Below are 22,882 nucleotides of genomic sequence, written 5' to 3' on the forward strand. Positions count from 1 at the left end.
TCAAAACATATGGAACTATTTTGGGCCATATGCTTAATTTAATATATATATATATATATATAGTTATAATTTTTGCTTCTACTTCCAGACCAGAGGGAGGCAGTCATGTGTCAACTTTGTATCACCAATGGAAGACGTGAAACCCTTAATATGACTGGTGAGACAATGACTTTATCAGTTTGCACAATTTACTCTATAATTAGCATGATTTTTGTTATAAAATAACATCTTTCAATGCCACTAGGTCCATAACCAAATAAGACACATAATATCACCTTATTAGACCTTATTTCACAGCCTCAGAGCATTGCCATCACACAGTAAATATCAGTGTAACAGAACTTTAAAATATGCATTTATCAATAAAACTCATATTGTCCTCAACCTTTATTAACTCCTCTGTACGCTAATTTGTCCTATTCAGCTTATAAAACAGTCCTCTTCCTGTCTTCAGGTCTGTGAGAGTACAACTGTCATCACTGTAAATCAACACAATGGTTCTTTCTGTCTATTGTCAATAAACTTAGTTATTATCTTTGTTATCAATGTACTTATCTTTGTTATCAATGTCTCGAGTACTGATGAAGAAAGCTCACCGTGATGCCAGCCGATGATCACCGTAGGTTTTCAGAAAGAGCTTTTAATTTACTCCAACAAAAGGGCCCTTAAAAGAAGTAAACAAACCTAACTCAGGCTCTGGCAACTTCACATAGTGTTCTTCTTTATTTATTACAAACAAGCATGGAAGGTGCATGGTGCCACCTACTGGACCAGACAGAGCAACATCATGACTTCATGAAGAGTTTACAATCTAAATAATAGACCTGTTTCCTGAAGATACAGACCAAACAGACACAAAGTGGAAAATATATAATGGGTGATCAGACAATATTTGGAACACAGAGGGAAAGACACATGGTACAGTGTGATTGGCCACTTCCTGTATTAAACACGGTTCTCCGACTCAAATTAGCTTGGGGCCACTGCTGCTAATCATCTCACTGGAAGGCCACTTCAATGTTAAGCTTAATATTTCTGAAAACTGCAAACAGGAATTTCTATAAATTCTTATATCATCATGTTATATCATCTTTGTTGTTCACAGCCAAACAACAAATGAAGGAGCGTAAGAGCTGTATGGAGAATTTAAACAGCAGCTAGGAGTTGAAATTGTTCTTTTTCTGTTTTTTCTTAGATTTCAATCAATGAGCGCATGCTACAGTATTTTCATTGATCTTATCATTTGCATTTGATTTTTTAAATTATTTTCTGTTCAGAAGGTGGAAAGTTTTTAAGTCATCAGCTTTTGGTGCTTTTTTCTTTACAACAGCAATGCAATTTCAACAGGCATGTACATGTAATTTAAGCTATTTTTCAATGACAAAGATCAACGTGTTATCAGTGGTAAATCTCAGAAGCTAAAATGAGCACTACTCGAAGATCTGTGACTAAAATACACTGAAAGAAAGAAAAAAAAACACAGGCTTCGTTACATCCTGCACTCCCAAACATCAACGCAAGGGAGAGCCATAACCCTGTGCAGTTTATTATGCTGGATTTTTACAGTAGTGGTCTGCTGTTGACCCAGATTTATGGTGAAACAAAACAAATGTACATCTGTTTATATACATTGAGTTATATAAATGTGCACATACATTTTGAAATTTTGGAAATGCACATGTATAGCATGTTTTTGCTATTATGATGGTGATCCTTTTGTTATACTGATCTCCTGCAAATGAGCTTTAGACTCTAAGTGTCTGCATGTATGTGTGTGAGCAGGACCCTCTCATTACAGCTTAGACTTAGGATAGCTTGAGTTTGTGCATTTCTGTCAGAACTGCGGTATTTTACGTATATTAAGAAGACAAATAAAGAGACAGACACTGATATATAAAAAAGAGAGCAGAGAGGGAGCAGTAAATGACAGTGGTGACGGTAATCTTTGCCAGCAGACTGTTAACTGTGACAGTAATTATTTCTAATGGATCTATGTCTGATTAAGACGATGAATATCTCTGAACTGGATCAGAGTCAAAAGGAATGAATAGGATGTCCTATTGATCTACAGTAAAACGCTTCTGCTACTGGAATAAAGATTAAAGATAGAATAAAGATATAATAAAGAATAAGGATTGAACTACATTCTAGACTATGAAACAAAAAAGTGGAATTATAATTGTTGTCTCTGTGTAATGTACCCTTTTTTATATTTTCGACCAAAAAACATGTTTACAGTGAAACCATAAACCACATAAATTGTTTACTGTCCTGGGTTTGTTGCGTGTACTTACCTCTTTGTTTCATATCTGTGAATACCTGATTAAAAATGGTTCAGTTTTGCAAATGTTTTCTTTTATAAAAGTAATCTGATATATACTGCACATGGTTTCTGCTCATTGTACGAGTTCATTGCATCCCAACAGATCCTAAAACAGAACAGAAGTAAGAGTGAGACGAGAGGGGGAGGACTGAACCAGAAAAACTGAATTAAGTAGCCTGAGGTTTCACAAGGGTTTTGTAAAGATGCACATACACACATGGTCTGCATGCATGAGCACACACGCACATATACTTCCCCCCGGTGTCTTGTCTTCTGTTCCTAATTTAACTCTCCCTCTCACAATGTCTCTTTATTTCTGTCTTAATCACTCTCTCCATCTCTCTTCTCCTTGTGTTACTCTGTTCTGTTTAAAGTAGTGACAAGAGCAGGTTTGGGTTTATGAAAGGAGGAAGAACAAAGAGAGAAGGGAAATGTGGAAGAAAGAAGAAAGAAAAGAGAACAGCTAAGGGCTGATCAGGGTAATGACGCAGCAAACTTTGCAATGAGCAAAACAATGTATGTTCCTGCTGCTTTCCTGCCTCTGTGTATGCATCTATCTGCTGCCAGATATGCATGTGTCAGTATTTTCCTCCATGTGTCTCTGCCTCTCTCTCCAAGTAACACATGAAATTCACATCACATAAAATAGACTAGAGTTTCTACAAGTATTTAGTAGGATTAACCACTGCTTCAATTATGCTCTTCTGTACCCAATCCCAACCCAATTAAATATGTACTGTGCATACATTTGTGCACAAGGCTTCTTATCACTACCTGACATGTGGGGACATTTATGCCTATAAACACAACTTCATCATAAAATCTGGGGACAAATAATAACATTCTCATCACATCACTATATCATGTTATTTGTATTTAAACCCACTGCCTACTTTAGAACATCTCCACTTAGATAAAATTCAGAAGTTGGATTATTTTTTATATACTGTCTGTTTTTTTAAAACTTTTAATCGTCATTATATTACTCTTTTTAGCAAAGTCAGTACCATATTGAAACCCTATCACCATTGCTCATTAACAACATTTCTATAATGTATGCACACGGCAACGGTTATGGTTAGGCAACAAAAACACTTTTTGACACAAAGATTGTGGTTAAAGAGTAAAAGTCTTTTAAAGAAGGCTTCGCTTTCAACTCTGGTTGAAAGTTTCAAGCCTGATAGCTACTAACATAAAATGATTCTACTTTCGCATTTGGAGGAGCCTTTAAAATGAAAAGTAAAGTTGACTTGATCTGATGTATTTGGCTCTGAAATGCATTCGGCATTCAGTCCCTAAATGGATGAATGTTGCAACACGGACTAGAGAGACTAGAGAGCTTTCACTGTAAGGGAGGTGTGGTGGAGATTGAGTGGGCATTGCCATGTCAGTTTATTTATCTGTCAAGTCTAATCTTCTTGACAGTCAGCTTACATCTTGTACAGAATCAATAGTGGTCTATCTAAAAGTCTGTCTAAAAGGTATTTCCAGTGCTACAGTGCAGCTGCTATTCTCACTCTTCTCTCTTCCCAGGGTATTTTTGTGTAAAAAAAAAAAAAAAAAAAAAAAGAAAAAGAAGTGCTTACAGCAGGCAACATTTCCAGGGGCAATGTGGAGTTGTCTAGCCACTGAGCATGTTTGAATGACTGGAGAAAGCATTGCCGGGATATGGCCCTCTTCGTGTTTATGTCTTCACTGCCAACTTTGTCACAGTCAAAGGGTCAGCAATGCGTGATGTAAATGTTCCTGACAGAACTGTACAAATGTTAAAACTGTACACTCAATAAACAAGAGTGATAAGCCTATTCAGCCGTATTACATTGCGACTCATGAACGACTCTAGTAGAGTTACTTTAAATAAAGAATACTTTGAAATGATCTGCTCACCAGTGGTTTTAAACCAATGCTTCTAAATCATGTCAAGTCTTAAATTGTGTGTGGGTTTTACACACTGTAACATGAGAGGTTATATTAGATTAGATTATATTAGAATTTAAAAGTTATGCATAATTAAGGACCAGCCGGCTTTGAGTGACAGGTGGTGGTTCTCGTCACAGGCAGGCTTGTGGAGTAATGGATTACATGTAACGGCATTATGTTATTAGGATACCAAAAAAGGAACTGTATTCTGTTACAGTTACATAAAAAAAGATGTCATCAGATTACAGATACAGTAAAATTACAACATTACTTCACAGCACACACCATCACGGCTGGTATCGAGTGAAATTGAACGGTTAACGTTTAGCTAACGATACAGTTGCTTCAGATTCAGTATCATCGTGGTTATTTTGGTTTTGAAGCAGAAAAAGGGAACAATACCAAATTAACTTGCTCTGGGCAAGTTATGCCTTCTAGTATAAAAAGTTGTCATCATCCAAGGACTCTACTCTAAGAGTAAGAGCTAGATAACTAACCAGTCAACACAACTACTCCTAAATTAGCCTACTACTACTACTACTTATACTCAGTGTAAAACTGACACAGAATTTGCTGCCATGGAAGAAATGTGTGCCCAACAGCAGACTGCACAAAACAGTATTTCGTGTGACACGCCACTGGATTCAGGAGGACACTGCAGCATTTGCCTGTGCATGAGTGAAGGGACGCCATACTTTCAATATTCTTAGTACAAAATTCAACACAAAGCAATGACCATAGTTACGGACAACGGGAGTGACTTTGTGAAGACTTTGAAACATCTGAGGAGGCAGCACCAGATTAGCTGGATGATGGAGTGAGGTTCTTGGATATGGACACAGTTCTGGACATGGATGGAGATGAGGAACATTTTTTCCATCCCCCTCATAAAAGACGTGCAGCACACACACTCAACCTGACCACCAATGAGGTGGATGAAGCAGCATCAAAAGGGCCATCCTGGAAAGTCTACCGAAGTGCAGCAGCAAAGTGTGCTTCCATATGGAAAAAGGCAGCAGTGCAAGATACGGCCAATATCAGGGTTTCTGTTCCATGTGTCACAAGATGGAGCTCTGAATATATGGCCTTTGCTTACTTGCTCAATTCATAGATCCTCTGCAGGGGGAGACAAGGTGGGTTCCTCATTCCAACAATCTCAAGCCTCAGGTCTAAGCTCTCTGACAAATTGTCACATGTGGGTGGCTGGTTTCAGCAACCAGGCATTCACTTGGTTGCCTCTGCTCCACCTACGCTCCATTTCTTTTCCCATTTTTGGATAAGCTGGGGGCCAGTTAAGTCAGGCACTGCCAAGATGGCGATGGCCCGAGCTAACCACACTGAGCTTGTCAACGCTTTTTCAGCAACCTTTGGGTGAAGTCTGGGGACTATGTCCATATTTTATGCAGTCCATGGTTGCTTCATATTGCATATGCTGAATAATGAATCATATTCATGGTAGAAGATGCATGAAACATCAGACACTGGCAGGGTTATTTGGATGAATCTTCACTAGACTACAGTACATTTGCTAAATTTAGAGACCCAAATGAGGATTGAATCTTGGACTGGTGTTGTCAAGAGAAAGATTAATTCTTCTGAGCCCAAAATGTGCAACCTTGAGTCTCTGCCTGGCCTCTATTAATGCTCTCATTTTTGGTTACATGGGCTGACTGTAGACTGAAAAGAAAGACAAACATACAGAAACAAAGTCTACAAAAACAAAAAAGGGTCCTCTCCTGTAAATCTGTGTAGCTTATTACAAATTTGAGCCAAAATGCAAAATTCAATTAAAAAAATGAAAATACTGACTTTTTAAAAAATGACATCAAAAATAAATGTGAAACAGCAAGACAGAGACAGGTGGACTGTTTGGAAATTACACTAATTCAGGACTGTAAGGTTTATCCTGTGACCAGGATGAGTCTAGACATTCAAATGTAAGAAATATAATTTCTAGCATGACTTATGATGATCTTTAATCAGTTTATCCAAATAAATGTTTCCTCCCACACACTCTCACACTCATTCGCACACAAAAACATTTGTGCAGACACACACCCTTCCCATCTGGCTGGCAGCACAGATGGTGGCACTGGGTGATGCTAGAGGCCAAAAGGACAGCTCCAACCAGCTACACACACACACACACACACACACACACACACACACACAGAGAGAGAGAGGACAATGAGATATGTCATAGTTTGCACATGTATGCACAAATGTCCAGACATACAATATGAGCATACTGAAACACACTTCCTCTCCTTCTGTTCTTCTATCGCTCTCTTTCTTTCCCTCGTCAACCTAGTGGTGCTAATGTTTCATTTATTTGTTCAATGACTCGGTCGCTGTTTGTCAAATTGAATTTCCATTTCAAATGAGAGCATACTTTACCCTGCATGTACACTATGTGTGTGTGTTTGCATAGGTTTTTGTGTGGCTGCACTCCCATGAACATGCACTACATATATTCTCTGTTCAATCTTTAATTGATTTGCAGCTGTGGTCTCACACTGCAGAAAGAATGCTTTCGTTATTGATGCCTTTAGTGTGTTGAATTTTAGTGTGTGACTGTTGCTCAGGTTATGCATGCATAACAAAAACCTTGTTGTACACTCATTTTTCAGCAAGATGTGTTTTTGTTTTTGCCAGCCAGAAGGAGCGAGAGGGAGACGTAGAGGGTGTGTGTTTTCCACATGTGCATGCATATGAAAAAAAACCATGAATGTATTGTGTGTGTATTATTCATGTAGCAGGGGTTATGAATGGTGTTGACATGTCCTGAGAGCTTTCCACTTCCAGAGCCCGTCCACTGTGTTCCAGAAGCTTCGCTAAGTGAGGGAAGGGTGAAAAAAGCAAGCGAAAGAGAGAGAGAGAGAGGGGCGGGGGGGGGGAAGGTGGAGAGGTGGTGATGGAATATGGGGGGAAGCAGAGACAGAGGGTGGGGTGGGGTGGGGGGGTAAAAAAGAAGAAAGAGGAGAGGAAATGGAGGGAGAGAGTAGGAGACAGAGGCAGAGAAGGACAAATATAGAGAGAACGGGAGCGGAGAGGGGGGGTGAGGGAAACACTGTGAGAGACAGAGAGGAGGAGGAGAGGGAGGAGGGAGGGATGAGGGATGCTGCATTTTAGTGATAGCACAGACTGAGGCTGCAGGAGCAGACAGAAGGATGGAGAGAATCGATGTGAGAGGTAGAAATTAAAAGAGAGCAGGGGAGCAGTGCACAACAGGATTCCCATGCAGGTAAAATCAAACAGCTATAAACTAATTATGAATGAATTATATTGATATATTTTGAATACTAATTGCCTTGACTAATTAGAGACTGGGAGAGGCCTTTTCTTCCATGACAGCTGCATCACAGATTTCCTGGTTGTCATAGAAGAGCCATCCATCCATAAATCCATAAATGTCCATATATCTTTCTTGTCCTCCATCCCTATCTTACCTTCCATCCATCCATTCTTTCCTTCTTTTCCCTTATCTGGCAAGCTCCTCCTCTCGCTTCATCCCATATCAATCTTACAATCATCCCTCCATTCCACCCACACACAAGCTTCTCTCCACAGCCTCCCCCATCTTCTTCTTCATCGTCCTCATCCTCTTTCCTGCCTCCTCTGGCTCCCTCCAAATCTTCTCTGCTGTCACTTTTACAGATCCTGAGGGCATCTCTCTTTTTTTATTCATCTCCACGTATCTTTCTACTCAATCCCTCTTTGTCCCCCTCAGAGAGTATCTGTTGTGCTGTTTTCAGTAAGAATTTACTTCTGCTTTAGCTTTTCTTTGTCTTTCCTTTCTCCAGACTGTGACAGACATGTACTCAAAGAAGCAGCAGAAGGGGGTAAAGAGAGGGAAAAAAGGAGCAAACTTGCATCACTGAACACAGCAAGTGGGTAGACACTCCTGACAGAGGAGGAGAGAAGAAACCACCTGTAATAGAGATTATTAGCAGACAAGTATTTAAAGGCAGACTCCTGACTCTGTTGGTGTCTCTCTCATTCCCTTTTGTGTCTCTGTGACTGTATATCCACAGGCTGTTTCTCCATCTGTCTCAGCAGGATGCAGAGGCGTCATTTTGGTGCCTGGAACTAAGAGAAATGCTGAACGGATCCTGGCACACTGCTGGAGAGAGAGGAGACAAAAAAAACTGAGGAACATTTGCAGGCTTCTGGAAGGAAAAGGGAGGAGAGAGCAGTATGAGTCAGAGCACAGCAGCTAGAATACTGGGTATTCTGCATGCAAGAGGAGAGGTAGAGGGAGTTGGAGGAACAATGAGAGAGATATAGGGAAAGAATAGAGAGGACTTGAGCAGAATTGAGGAGTCATTAGACAGAGGAAGGACAGGATGAAGACAGAAGTAGCCACATTGGCAGGCAGTGAGTGAGAAATAGGCCACGTGAATCAGTTCGCTAGAGGGAGAGGAAGGCAAGAAGAGGTTTAGAAAGTGGAAGGTTTGGTATGACTGAAAAGTGTTGAGGGAAGGTTGAATGAAGGTTTGCTGCAGGGGGGGACAGTGGACAGGGAAACAGCGAAGGACAAACTTAATGAAAAACTACTTGAGCAGCTACAGGGGAGAAAGTCCTGAGTGACTGTGTCTTGCCTCAGGGTGGGAACATGACTGAGGTTTGCATATGGGAGGACAAGCTTCAAGAAGGATAACCATAGAAAGGAGAGGAAATGGTGGAAAAACTGAACAGAACATAAAGGTGAGGAACAAATCAGGCCAGATCAAAGAAACATTTAACATCCTAGCAGAGCGCTAAAAGGAGAGTAAGAGAGACGCGCACTGCAGACCAGAGAAAATGTCATCCAATGCACAACGACAGGGACATGGAAACTTTAACTGTGACAGAAACACAGCAAGAAGTTCCTGTTAAATATTGATGCTGACAGGCCACTCTGGAAAGAGCTCACTCCTTGCACCACAGAGAGGGAAACAGAAGGAAGAAACAAAGCAGTTTTTTTTTTTATTCCGTGGGATTTCTGAGACAAGCTGTTAAGTGTGTCAAATGACAGCCGAGCGTGGTCAAGTTCTGGATGTTTGTGTTTGTCCAGCTGTGCAGTTTCTTGGGAGAGAGTGGAACGACTACAGAAACAACTGGATCTTTATGTTGTTTGGGAACAGCAGGGAAGGAGGGAATTAACATTTGAGAGATCACTGAGACCTTCTTTCTGCGAGAACAAGAATCAGCCCCGGCTGATGAATACAGATTTCTATTTTGGATTGACACGCTGTACCTGCTTTGACAGGCACCCTGGGGTACATCACTGCCAGAAGAGAAAAGCCAAACACTGCTGTAGCATTCATAAATGTTTTTTGTTTTTATTTTTATCCTGGACTGATAGGAGCTGTTCCAACTATCTCTGGAAATGGCCTTATTACAAAGATTTGGCCAGTTGCTGTAATGGCTTGAGGAAATACAAGTGTGGAAAACACGAAGGATCCTTTAATTGGAAGCAGGATGTATACTTCCTTTTGTCTCCATGACTAAATAAGCCATTATGGGTGATTCTCCAACTTAATGCCATCAAGGATTTAAGATAGAGACTTCCTTCAGTTCGACCTGAATCACAGATTCCTCAAAACATCAGGACAATAACGCGGAACGCCACCGTCTCCATTCAGCCGCGGACAGACCAGCTGCATGCTTATGTGTGTGTGTGTGGCTGCAAGAACTGTCGAGGAGCTCAACTGCCTGTGTGCGTATGATTGTGTGGGTGTGGGTGTAGAGGTGTGTGTGTGTGTGTGTGTGTCACACCAGCTGTGTCTGAGTGAATTTTCAAAGCATCGCCGGGAGCTGTGTGAGTGTGTGTTTGTGTGTGTGTGAGTGTCGCCTGGATTCTCCCCACCAGCGACAGAGCTGGACCTGAACAGCAGTGGTGAGAGGGGGGACAGGGAGGGGGAGGAGGAGAAGAAGAAAGAAACCAGCAGGACAGAGGAGAAGAAAAAACTGACAACATGCTTGGATAAAGAAAGGAAAGAAAGGAGTTTTTGGCTGCCCCCCTGGTGCAATGTGTGGTGAGTACAGGTCTCTATATGCACTTTCATGGTCAGTGTCTGTCTATATGTGTGAGTGCATGTACACTGTATATCCACCAATAAGTATTACATTCCCTCAGGTTGGCCAAGGTCAAAGGTGACAGAGCAACTCAGACTCCAGGAGTATGAAGATCACATTATTGGATGCAGTGGACACATTATGGTCACATTATGTTTCAATCTACTGATTCACACAATTTATTGTAGGTCACATGATACAGTGTCCAGTGGGTCACATGACATGCCTGGCAACTGAATGTCAACAGAACCAACACCAACACCATGTTTAACCATACAGGATGCCCACAGTATTAATTTCAGAGGATGTTACAGCAATGTAGACAAATGTGTTATAGCCCCGCACGCAGCCACCAGTGATCAATAACAAGGTATGTATCTCTCAGTATACGACAACCGATGGTTGTTAAATCATGTCAGAGGATTTAATGACCAGACAACACACACACTGCTGATTAACATCACTATTGTATGTAGCTTGTTAACATTATGGCCAATTTCTATTTGTGAACATTAACTTTCTACCAACACCAAAAACTAGAAAAGACTCCATTCCATGAGATGTCAAGTCTGAAGCTGAAACTGGAGATAATATATGGCACCCTGTCCCATTAATACACTCATTATTGCTTCTGGATGATAGGAAAAAAGGCTTTTACTTGTGGATTTGCTGTGAGGTGAAATGTGCTTGATGCCTGTGGTTGTGTGAGAGATGTATTTGATATCATAGCTGCTAATGCATCACACGCTGCAGGGCAGTGCCGTTACTTCTCTTGTTGTTTTGGAAGAGATTTACAGCTTCTCAAAACTTCATAGACAGATCTAGTTTATTGAGCGCATACCTAAAACAATTTAGTGTTAAAAATGTTAATGTTAAATTACTCTGATTATCTTATCAAAAGTATGGACAAACCAATGCTCCCTTCTCTTGCTGTCATGAATACAGCACATATATGGAGTCACTCTGTCTTACAGTAAAACATACTCATTCTGCCTTTCTCTCTCCTCACACACAAGAAAATGTATCCACACACACACACACACATACACACACACACACACACACACACACACACATGCACACTATAGAAACACACATGCACAAACGTGGAAGAAGCAGGGCTGTGGCTGAGGAGAAGTGACAGTCGCTTCATGGCCGCCGGCCTCGTATTCTAGCAGCGCTGGCCAGTTGAGCTTGTAATGAGGCTGTGGAACGTTCTAGTGTCATACGGATCTGGTTCCCACACCATCACTGCATCGGCTGTGTGTGTGTGTGTGTGTGTGTGTGTGTGTGTGTGTGTGTGTGTGTGTGTGTGTGTGTGTGTGTGTGTGTTTCTGAGTGTGTGAGACAGAAACAAGAGACTTTGTGGATGTATGTAAAGCGTGTGTGTTTTTATCTGTATCCTTTATAACGTGACTTCAAAATCAGCTTACCATGTGTTAAGATATCTTATGACAACAAGCAGCTGGTCTTTACAGTTTAGCCATGGCCCACACACACTCCCTTTATGTGCTTTTAAATGTGTGTTTCACTGATCTCTGCAAATATTGCACACAGAGCCTGTATTGTGGAAAACACAAAAGCTGTAAGATCAGTGATTGGGACTTTCTGTGGAGTCAATAACACTACCAATCAATGACTCCAATCAATACCTGCTATTCCTCCCTAGATCATTACCTGGTAGACCTGGTGCACCACAGAGAACTCAATTTGTTTATATTGTATTTGACATTATTTCGTATTTTGTCTTGCTTACCAATAATGAAATACCTAGGAGTGGGATTAGGGTTAAAGAGGTAAGAGTATACAATGAGATAAAGTAAAAATCTATCTGGCATTCGGAAGTAACAGTTCTCTTGACGTTAGATTCTCAATTCATCAGCACCAGAAAACTCAGGGGTTACCCTCACATTATCTAGTCTCAATGGCAGCTGGTGATTATTTCCCTGATTAAATAATCATACGGCCTAATAAGGATGAGACACATGGAGATGTGAGGTTACCTTTATTTGTATTTGTATTTTAAGGTATTTTTTGAAGGAACTGAGGGGAGAGAGACGGGGAATGAGACACAATAGAGTAATAGAGTTCTCCAGCTGGACTCAAAACCTCGATTATGATTGTGGTCAGCATCTCAAACCCCCAATGCCCTCAGGACACCCCAGGACAGACTGATCTGCAATAAATGGCAGGCTGGGAAGATAAGAGCTTGTAGGGAATCCTGAAGACATAAAATAAACAGCAGAGTTTGGTGAAAAATCCACTCTGAAGAATGTCTCTGAGGCAGTTAAACTAATCACACAAGTCAAAGTGAATTAATCATTTGTTATAAGTGAGCAACATGAATTCATGATGCAGCCTGCATTAATTCATGCTTTAAATCATCATGAGTCATGCATGAATTATTCAAGTGTATTTTGTGATTTGTACCATTATTATAAAGTGTTACTTTCTCTTTGCAGCTAAAATCGAACAATATAAAGGCGATGAATGGGTAGCATGTATTGTGTTGGTAGGTAAACAGTGGTTATATGTATATTTCTGTTTTAAATATTAAAGATATTTATTTCGAACTAAAAGAAAATACCAAACATATTCTGTTCTGTGATCAAGGAATAAGTGGGAACGTTTGATTGGTTATGATTGGTCGATGTGTTAATAAGAGTTGTACGATGGTAATTATGCTCATGATAGGCTGCAGACCAGATGTTTTTGTAATGATACAACAACAATCAAGATACGTTTCTAAAATATATTATTTTACATCATTTTGAGGCCACTTTATAGACACCATGGGTTTTATACTCTGTAACTGTATTCACATCAACACAGTGACAGTGAGTCAAACTAGTGGAGATGTTCAGATACTGCAAATGTTGACAGATTACAGTTTATCACGTCACTAAAAGGACGTGATGGTAATGAGCAATAAAAAATCCAAACATTCTATTTTTGAAGGCTCAATGATGCCTAACAGCTGCCGGCCATGTGGCACAGGTGGTGCGCTGGTGACTGCGAGAAATGAAATGAAATTAATTTCCATCCAAACGTCTTTCTGAGGGGAAGAATGGAATTTGCTGTTATCAAAACTACCATCAACCCTGCTATGATTGCTTTGAAAGAACTGAGTCAATCCAGTGTGACTCACTATTTTCCCATCTAGACGTAACAACATAATTTACCATGTTTGAAGGATCTGATCTTTATTCCATGTTTAATCATTCCACAATAATGCTAAATTATGGATCAAATACCACCTGCGGACATGTTGCTGACCTGGGTCGGTGGGCACATACATTACTGTATGAAGACTATTTTGTGATATTAGAGTGAAATTAGTGGTAGTGTAAAAGTAGAAGTAGTGTGGCTCATTAATAGCACTGGAGTCAATTCAAATAAAAACTTCTGAGGACATTCAGTACTGCATCACTGCAGTAGTGGGTAAACAAGGTTCACACAAGTGGATATATACTGTTTATACTGTATATGCACTCTTGTTAATGAGATGAAGTCAGCGAGGGTGCGGTGGCGTGAAGATGTAGAAATATTGTACAGATGAGAGCATATCCATAATAAATGTAAATATAATCCTCTATTACAAAATGAATGAAGAAGGTATGCCGATTAGAAGCGCGAATTACAGTACACATGAGATGAAACGTGTCTATGTGGGACTGTCTCAAGATAGTCTCACACACACACACACACGCACACACACACACACACACACACACACATACTCTTAATTTTCCAATCTTTCTTCTCTTCCTTTCTTTTTGTCCATCATCTATCTCCAGTAATCTCAAAAATATGGAGGTTTGGAATCTTACTGAAGCAGTAATTAAGATATGTATATGATGGCTGCAGGCAAAACTATTTTATCAATCCCTCGACAAATCTGCAACCCCACCATTTTACCAATCCCCACATTATCTGTAAAGGATCGTAATGTCCAATCTTTGCAATACTGCTGGGAAAAAAATCATTTTCTTCAAGTAATAATGCAATTCAAACCCCTAGTGGTGAGACCTTGCCAGATAAAATCAAACCACCTGTTGAAATCTTTCCAATATAACCTACAATTATTTTTTTTTAATGAAGCTTGTTGAGAGCATTACCCCCACCCTCAGAGGAAGCTCTACCTACAATACATGGCAAAATAGTCCTTCAAGAACATTAAAACCTCTTAGTTATGTCTGCACAGATTAATGGTTGCTGTTTATTCCAGGTCTGCTAATACACCCATACCAAAGATATTATTTTACTTAATTGGAGACTAAGGAAATATTTTTTCCCTTGTGTTATTTGCTGTACAGTAAAATATGCAGTCTATTTCCATTCTAGATGAGATTACCTTGGTAGTGAATGTAACCAGACTCAACCTCCCACAGTAATGCACTGCAGACTGTGCTGCAGATGGACCATCCGTAGGGAATTTATATCACACCCTACATAAATTAATTTGACAGGGAAATAAGCAGGGCAGCTATCTGCACCAATTATGATGAATATTATGCATGAGTTTCATGGGGCAGACTGCCTTGCATTGCTCATTCAGCGGGGAAGCCTTTGGTGAATTCCCCAGTGCTACTCTGTATTGTGCTGCACAGCACAGTGTCCTCACTGTTTCTCGTTCCGAATCAAGTTTAGTATAATATTTGGCATGTGCAGCTTTTGCAGTGAGCAGCTTCCAATCATGATTACGTTATGACTTTAATTACACGTTTAATCCCTTATACTGCAGGGGGAACTTTTTAACTAATCCCTCAGATTAAAATAGACAAACATGATTTATTTCAAAAACAATGCCACTAATTGCTTGCACCTGTCACAGTACTCAATTCATGGGGGGAAAAAACCTTTACGATTTAATATTGAATTATATTTTATTGTTTTATGTGGATTTTTATCATTAACATCATAAATTATTGCAAGACAATCTCCTCTGATTTCTTCTGCTGTGGTGGTTTGAATGGTTGTAATTCAATAGATGTATTCAAATATTAATTGGAATGACTAAATGCTTGAGCTGCTGCGGTTCATTAAGATTGTGTGTTCTTGAAGGGGGGGAAAGAACGAGTGGAAGAGAGAGAGTGTGTGCTTGGAATGTGTTGGAAGGCTGCAGTTTTACAATACGGCATAATACTGTGTATTTGCAAATATGCAGCATGTTTATGTTCAGAATGTGTGATAAATCATGCTTGTCCTTTGTTTGTAGAAAGCGGCTGTGAGCCAAGCACTGACTCACTCTCCCTCTTTGTTTGGATACACATTCACACATTCACAGCGTACACATAAACTTCGACAAACATATTTAAATCTAAATGCTGTGAATGCCTGGAGGAAGTCGCACAATTCGACACACATGCAGACACTGAACATTAAAAAGAAAAAAACTATCCTCTCGGGTCACTGTCTAATTTCAATCAGAAGTTCAGGGAAGAGATAAGAAAGAGGATGGGGAGACATTGTCTCATGCAAACTTTTACAGTTCTTAATGCTGTATTAAACACTGACTGTTATAGTCAGTCCCATTTTTTTTTGCCATTTTCCCATTTCTTTCCCGCTCTTATCTTTGTGCTTTATGGCCCTGAGTTTTGAGGTGTGCCATGCATTCTCTCTAATTGGGTTGGAAATAATCACATTACACTGTTGAATGGCTAAGCTGCATCAAAAGATAATGCTATGTCCCTGTCCTTACTCTACACACACACACACACACACACACACACACATACCCCTGGGCTGCCAGAACAGCTGCTGGATGTGGAAATGTTTACCCAGCGCACCAACAAAATGAAAAGACGGAACAACAAGTGGAGAGCAGAGTAAAGCAAACATAAAAGAAGAGGAAACAGGAGGAGAGAAAGTTCCTTTCTTTACTACTTTACTAACTTTTTTTGTTTACATCTACAGTATGTGCGCAGCAAAGTTATCTAGGGGAGTGGTGTCATCAAGTTGTGATCAGGGAGAGGCTGAGATTGTCTACAACAATACATCATAAAACAACGCTTTTATAACTGTCTGTATTGTTTTGTGTATTATCAGAATTAGCTGACGTAACTGACCATTGGACCAGTTCAGTGTAGTGGAAATCTCACATCCTGTGTAGAAGCCCAGGAGCCATTCTCATTTTACTGCACACACAGAGATATAAATACACACACGCTCGCTGTCCTCGTCCTAACCTATCTTTCTCTCTGTGCTTTGAAACTGTCTCAAAGGACTGCAGATAATTCCCTCATCAGTATCAGACCTCATTAATTTTTAACGGACACCATCGATCTCACATCAACGCTAATGCCTAATGACAGAGGAGGAAACAAAAAAGATGAACAGGAAGAGAGGGGACTCAGGACTACAAAGGAATCCTAACACCAGTTTGGATTGATGTCTGTATGGTACTGATCAAACAAAGGGATTTTATCAAATTTATAATAGTTAAGAAATCTTTCGTCTCTTCCTTCTCCATGTTTTCTTCCATCAACTATCTCCAGTCTTCTCATTAAATTTTCCTTCCTCTCTTAAATTTCCTATTTAACTCTTTGGTTTATATTTACCTCTATTACTTTATCTCTTACTAGATTATATGTTACATACTACATGTACTACATAAGAGGATGGTGGGAGAAATATTAGAGGAGTGTATATGTGAGCAAGGCCTGCACACCATACGAGATGAGAAGTGGAAGAAAGAAGGAGAAAAAAGGGGCGAGGGCCAAGAAGTACAAGTCCTATGAAGGAAAAGGAAGAGTAACTATGACAAAATCTAATTTCATTCTCCACTGACTTTTAACTTTTTTACACTGCTGTGATTAATATCCAGGGCTCAAATGCATGCAGAAAAACATTTGCAACTAAAAATGTGTGTGTGTGTGTGTGTGTGTGTGTGTGTGTGTGTGTGTGTGTGTGTGTGTGTGTGTGTGTGTGTGTGTTTGGGAATGAGTTACTTTGTGTCAAAAGTAATTAACCAATTTCTTTCTCTTCTCCCTCTTATTTCCATTTGCCTCTCTCCTCTCTTTAATTTCAACTTTGTCCTCCCTGTCCCCATTTCCAGGCGTCGCGCCCTGTGGTGGTGGGGTTCTGTGATGGTAACCATGGTCCCCGGCGGCCGCTATGTCTGCAGCGCTCACGCCAGAGAGGAAGACTCTGGGAACGACCGCGAGGAGCGAATTTTAGCCGTGCTGGGCATCATCGGAACCATCCTCAATCTTTTAGTGGTCATATTTGTCTACATTTACACCTCCGTCACTTGAGGTTTTCTGCAAGACTTCAGCGAGAGACATTGGCGCTGTCCCCAACTTTTCTCCACGCTGCCACCCTGCTCTTTAAGTATTTATATACTGAGAAGATTATTCAGAGTAAGCAGGAAGATGTGAGGATCATTGGCAGCGAGTTCAGCTGGATAGTAGCCATATTTGCCTACACCTGCAGCACTTCTTATCCCCAAACACAGCTTGGATCTGTTAGCTAAAGACTGCTGCCAGCTACAGCTACTTTTAAACTGTATCTTCCCATTTTTCAAGACAATTTCACACATCCACATGTCAAATGACTGCTGACAGTGACTGTGACAGTCTGATAATGACATCTGTGTGTTCATATTGATCCTGCATTTCTGTGACTGCTTAGACAGCGAGAGTTGAGTGTCTTTGATCTGATGATGGCCATATTTGACTGTGCTGCATCTTCCACTTTGTCACATGACACGTAACAGTGTTCGGTTTCCGTCTTTCCGCAATCAAGCTCCTCTGTGGGGTTTAAGGTTTTATCACTGCCAGTTAAAATCTGCCAAAATGGTTTAACAAACCAGGAGGAACACTCCTGAGCACCTTTAAACCTACTTGAATAGAACATTGAGACATAAATACAGATAATCATTTCCGTAGTTAGTAGAGTCACTGAAAAAGTTTTACATGGACCTAACGTGTCCACACCTGAGCACACCGGAGGAGAGGTTCCTGGCTGTGCTAGGAGTCATTGGTATTGTGCTCAACCTCCTGCTGCTTGTCTTCGTCTATATATACACCTCCACCTGATATATGTGCCTGAACACAGTATCAGTTATGAGATAACCTAACCTAACAGCACCTGTAGCTAACAGCCAGGTGTGTCAGTGAATGCATCGTGTTCTTCAGCCACACCTGTACATACTAAACAAAGCATACCCTGGTTCATAGCTGATGTGAGATGATATTCTTGATGAGTTTCTGTGCCTAATGATCTTAAAATAAAGCAAACATGGTGAACAGAAGGCGATGAGAGAATTTAAAGGCAAAAGCAGCAATACCCAGAGATTAGGAAAAAGAGATTTGTTCACAGACTTATTTATAATAGAAATACATTTTACAAAATATATCTTTTTTTGTATTGATTTGTGTCCTACAGTTAGTGTTTTTGTAGATACAGTGCTCTTTCACATATATGCATGATGAGGTGTTTACTTGTATTACTATAATCTTTATCACGCTTAGACCAAAATACCTGGCGTAAAGGCTGCCATTTTTACAGTAATTCTGTTTCTTCTATATGTTTATTGATGTTGAAAACACCCAGACATGGAACTAGATGGTAACGATGTCTCAGTCTGTGCAGGAGCTCTGCACATCATCGAAGATCCCTCTGTGGAAGGTCAGTACCACAGAATAATGGTATATTTTCTGGTGTCATGTGTCTGTGATGGGATCAGTAAGCCAGGCATGGAGCAGCATCGGAGAGGGCAAAGTGTTAGTATGAGACAGTGTCACATAAATCAAAACAGTGTTCAACTGCAGCGCAGCACAAAGGAACGTAACAAGAGAATCAGGTTGAATCAGTGTGGACTGTCAGAAAAAAGAGGACATAAAACCTCTGCACAAGACCTCACCATCTGTCTCAAACTTTGTGAAGACACAAAAAACTCCTTGGGATTGGGCTGCAGCATTTCAGCTGGAGCTGCATGTCACTATGGATATGATTTTAGGTTGACGCACTGTGCCTCTAATGGAGAAGAAAACCTAAATGCAGTTGACATGCAAGCAGAGAGGACTGGCCTGAATCTGCACTTCATCCTCGTCATTCTCTTCTCCACCAACAAGTTAACGCCAGAGAAGACATAGTACTGAGAGGACGCACATAAGTCTCTGCTGTCCTAGCACAATACTTTTATACACACACACACACACACACACACACACACACACACACACACACACACACACACACGCCTGTGAGCCAGAACAGACTTCATTTCATACACCATCAGTCAGATGTTTAAGGAAAGACACAACGAGGAGAATCCCAAAAACTCTGGCTGCTCACTGCCCTACTTATACTTTACATGTTGGCTTGTGAGAGTAAGTGTCAAGATTTTGATAATCATTGCATAAAAGGTCCCTTGTTACATTGTGTATGTATGCTCATAGGTTTTGGTATCAGTTTATCATTGAGTGTCTGGGTAGGTGACAAATCTAAAAGTCACTGCATTGAAAAATGTTTGGGTTGAAACTCAACGTGTATGGTTTTGGTGGCCACAGTCTATTTTTATAAAGGGTAGAAGGTTCAGATAAGTATTTCTATGGTCATGTCTAGAATGAATGCTAGATGAACAATAATTAGCTTTTACTAAGAATAATTAGAATATCACACACATTTGTACTTCTTTACTGGAGGACCCTTATTAAGTACTAGCAATAGCCCCTCCCTCCCTCACTTTAAACACAATGTGCTTAATCATTTAAACAATTTACGTAACCTGAACCTGAATTCTGGATCTTAAAGGAAAGCCGAGGCTCATCACACCTTTATTTTATTTATTTTCTAAGCTCAGGGCATCAATTCTATTGATTATGTTAACATTGTACTCACCAATGTAGTTGCTGAGATCTGGGGATGCTGAGGCATTGCTAAAAATATCTCCAACACAGCAAGATACACACAAGGTTACTCAAGTGGTAGCTAATCTGGCAAAAACACTGTCTTATCTACAACCCGTGTGATCATCTGACCGCTGCTACTTCCTGCTCCCTTGGAATAGCATTGCCATGTTTTGAGATCTTAGCAATGAGTGGGAACCTGCCAAAATATCCCAAAAGCCTTCTCACTCTCAAAACCCAATTTGGTCCTCACAAAGATAACAAAGAAATACACACACACACACACACACACACACACACACACACACACACACACACACACACACACACACACACACACACACACACACAGTAGCTACTTGCATGTCTCTTCATGATTTTAATTTTACACTATCTTTCAACACACATCACCGTCAGCATACTGAGATCAATGTGACTTGCACATTTACTTCCTGTCACATCTAATAACAGTAGAGTGGAGTTTGTTGAGCTAAATCCATTTTAAGTGTGCACCAAAGCACAGTGTGAGCTACCTTTGGTTTGCAAGACATCTGCTGTAAGACTGTGACAGCTGTGCAGAAGAACATTTGAATATACTTTGAAAGTACTGGAGATATTACTGCTTCACTTAATGTTGGCAAACAAACAAACAACTGAATAAGCTTTCAGCTTTAAGTTTAGCTCAGGTTTACTTACATACTGGCAAAGGTTTAAAGGTTTTATGGTACTGCTTTCTAATAAAGCCCTCTTTTTAAAGGGTTTATAAGCTGTTACTAATGGCTTTTCTAATGGTTTATGAATACTTACTAATGTTTTACAGATCAGTTAATGAAGTAATTCATAAGAACAAGTTTTAGGTTGCCCTTTGGCTGGTGTTTATCTATTAACTAATGTTTTAATTGGTTGGTTAATGGTTAACAGATCCTTTACTATCATTTGCTAATGCTCTATGGCTTATTAGAAAATTAGAAATTAGTGTTTGTTAAGTCATTTCCAACATCTATAACCGTATTATTACTAAATAGAGAGAATAAACAGCTATGGTTCCTAACGAAGGGTTCTAATTGATCTATAAAGCATTAGCAAATCATTTATTAACCATTGTCTAAAGGGTGCCTTACTCGACAGTGGTACCAGGGCTAAAAATATTTAAAAATGTTAATATATATTTAAAACTATCTAACAGTTGTTAGGCAGTTATGACTAAGTCTAGGGCTGGGATACATTATATGTTATTTTTTATTCTGCATGCAGTTCAAGGTTCAGTGCAGACCAGTTTTAACATGACTCACTGCCAAGCTGACCGGTGAGAGGTGAGAGCCTGGAGGGCGAGTCCTGGCCATCTGCTGTCCGAACCGACATTCAACCACATCCTCTTATACACACACACACACACACACACACTTATACACACACTCAAATGTTTCAAATAACAGCTTTTGAGATTGTTTATGATTGATTTGATGCCTGTTTATGGTATTTTGTTTCACCATTTTACAAGATAAATAGGTTAACATGCCATTGAATGCCAGAGGGAAAACAGGTGCATCAGAGTACACCTCGAACCCCTAACCACTGCCCCAGGCATGGGTTGTTAACACAAAACACTGAAAACAGGGAAACTATGTTCAAAGACAGGCAAATGCTCATCCTGAGTTGGAGCCAGCCAGCAACCGTGTTATGTTCAGCCAAAGCAAAGATGAATTCTCATGTTTTTTCATGATGTGTGCCATGCGCTGAATTGATTTTGAGCGTGAGAAGACACACGCGGCACAGACTATCTGTGTGGGACTAAAGAAAATAATGTGGACAAAAGGATCCCTGAGATATTTTAATGTTATTTCAGAGCAACACAGCTGAAGAATATTGAGTTACAGATTTAGGCAAAAATGAGTCTAATTTGCATGGGAAGGCTGAATTGTTGCTGCACAGTTTTACACAAAGTTTGGCAAAGCAGATCGCTGTTTTACAGTATTTTCTGATTTCTTTTTCATTTCACCTTACTTTTAGCTGCAAATGATTTTCTAAACAGGCAGGACCAATGATCCAGGTAACTGCCAGGCCTGAGAAATGATCTTTTAACCAAAGTTTTGAGTCACATGCTGATTTATAGCTGCTCCAGTACTAATCAAGTAAATTGTATTTGTATTTGAAATGGGAGGATGACTGCCCCACCAATAATGTTTGATAAAGCTATTTTAGCAAAGGAAAGACAATGTCCTCTAGAACATGAACCTATGTCCATTTCTGATGAAGCTGATGAAGAAGCAGTTTGTTACGTTCGAATAAATGCTGTGAGATCTTTCATGTGATGTTTATAATGTATAGTTATAGTAATGCCAATAAAATGAAAAAACACCACTTTCAAAGAATGTCACTGTTTTTTGTATGAATAGAAAAATATTACACCTTTGAAATTAGTTTTGGTAAAATCTGTAACTGTAACTGTTCAATAGCTATGGCCCAATGCTTTGGTTTGATGATATTTTAAACCAATGACATTAGATTTTATTAGATTAGAAGTCAAACATGGGATGTGTTCACAATAACTGGATTACAAACCCGCCAACATCTGACTTGAAACAGCATCTGAAGCGTCAAATTAAGTGCCATTTGAGGAAACTGTACACTGGCTGGTGTGTTTTGCATATTGTTTTTGTACACTGAACTAAATTACCAACATATTAGGGGTTTGAATCCTTAATTTAGATGCACATATATTATT

General features: G+C 39.9%; 1 long non-coding RNA gene across 4 annotated transcripts; it reads left to right on the forward strand.

Moving 5' to 3' along the window:
• The first annotated feature begins 7,369 nt into the window (after positions 1-7,369).
• Positions 7,370-22,529, forward strand: LOC127363013 (uncharacterized). Of its 4 annotated transcripts, XR_007884646.1 has the most exons (4): positions 7,370-7,487; positions 8,047-10,263; positions 10,365-16,704; positions 17,361-22,529. It is a non-coding gene; the product is annotated as an uncharacterized LOC127363013 (long non-coding RNA). The 4 variants fall into 4 exon arrangements; XR_007884643.1 differs by lacking the exon at positions 10,365-16,704; XR_007884644.1 differs by lacking the exon at positions 17,361-22,529 and having other exon boundaries at positions 10,365-17,343.
• Positions 22,530-22,882: the final 353 nt, after the last annotated feature.

This window comes from Dicentrarchus labrax, unplaced genomic scaffold (assembly GCF_905237075.1).
Source record: "Dicentrarchus labrax unplaced genomic scaffold, dlabrax2021, whole genome shotgun sequence".
NCBI lineage: Eukaryota > Metazoa > Chordata > Actinopteri > Moronidae > Dicentrarchus > Dicentrarchus labrax.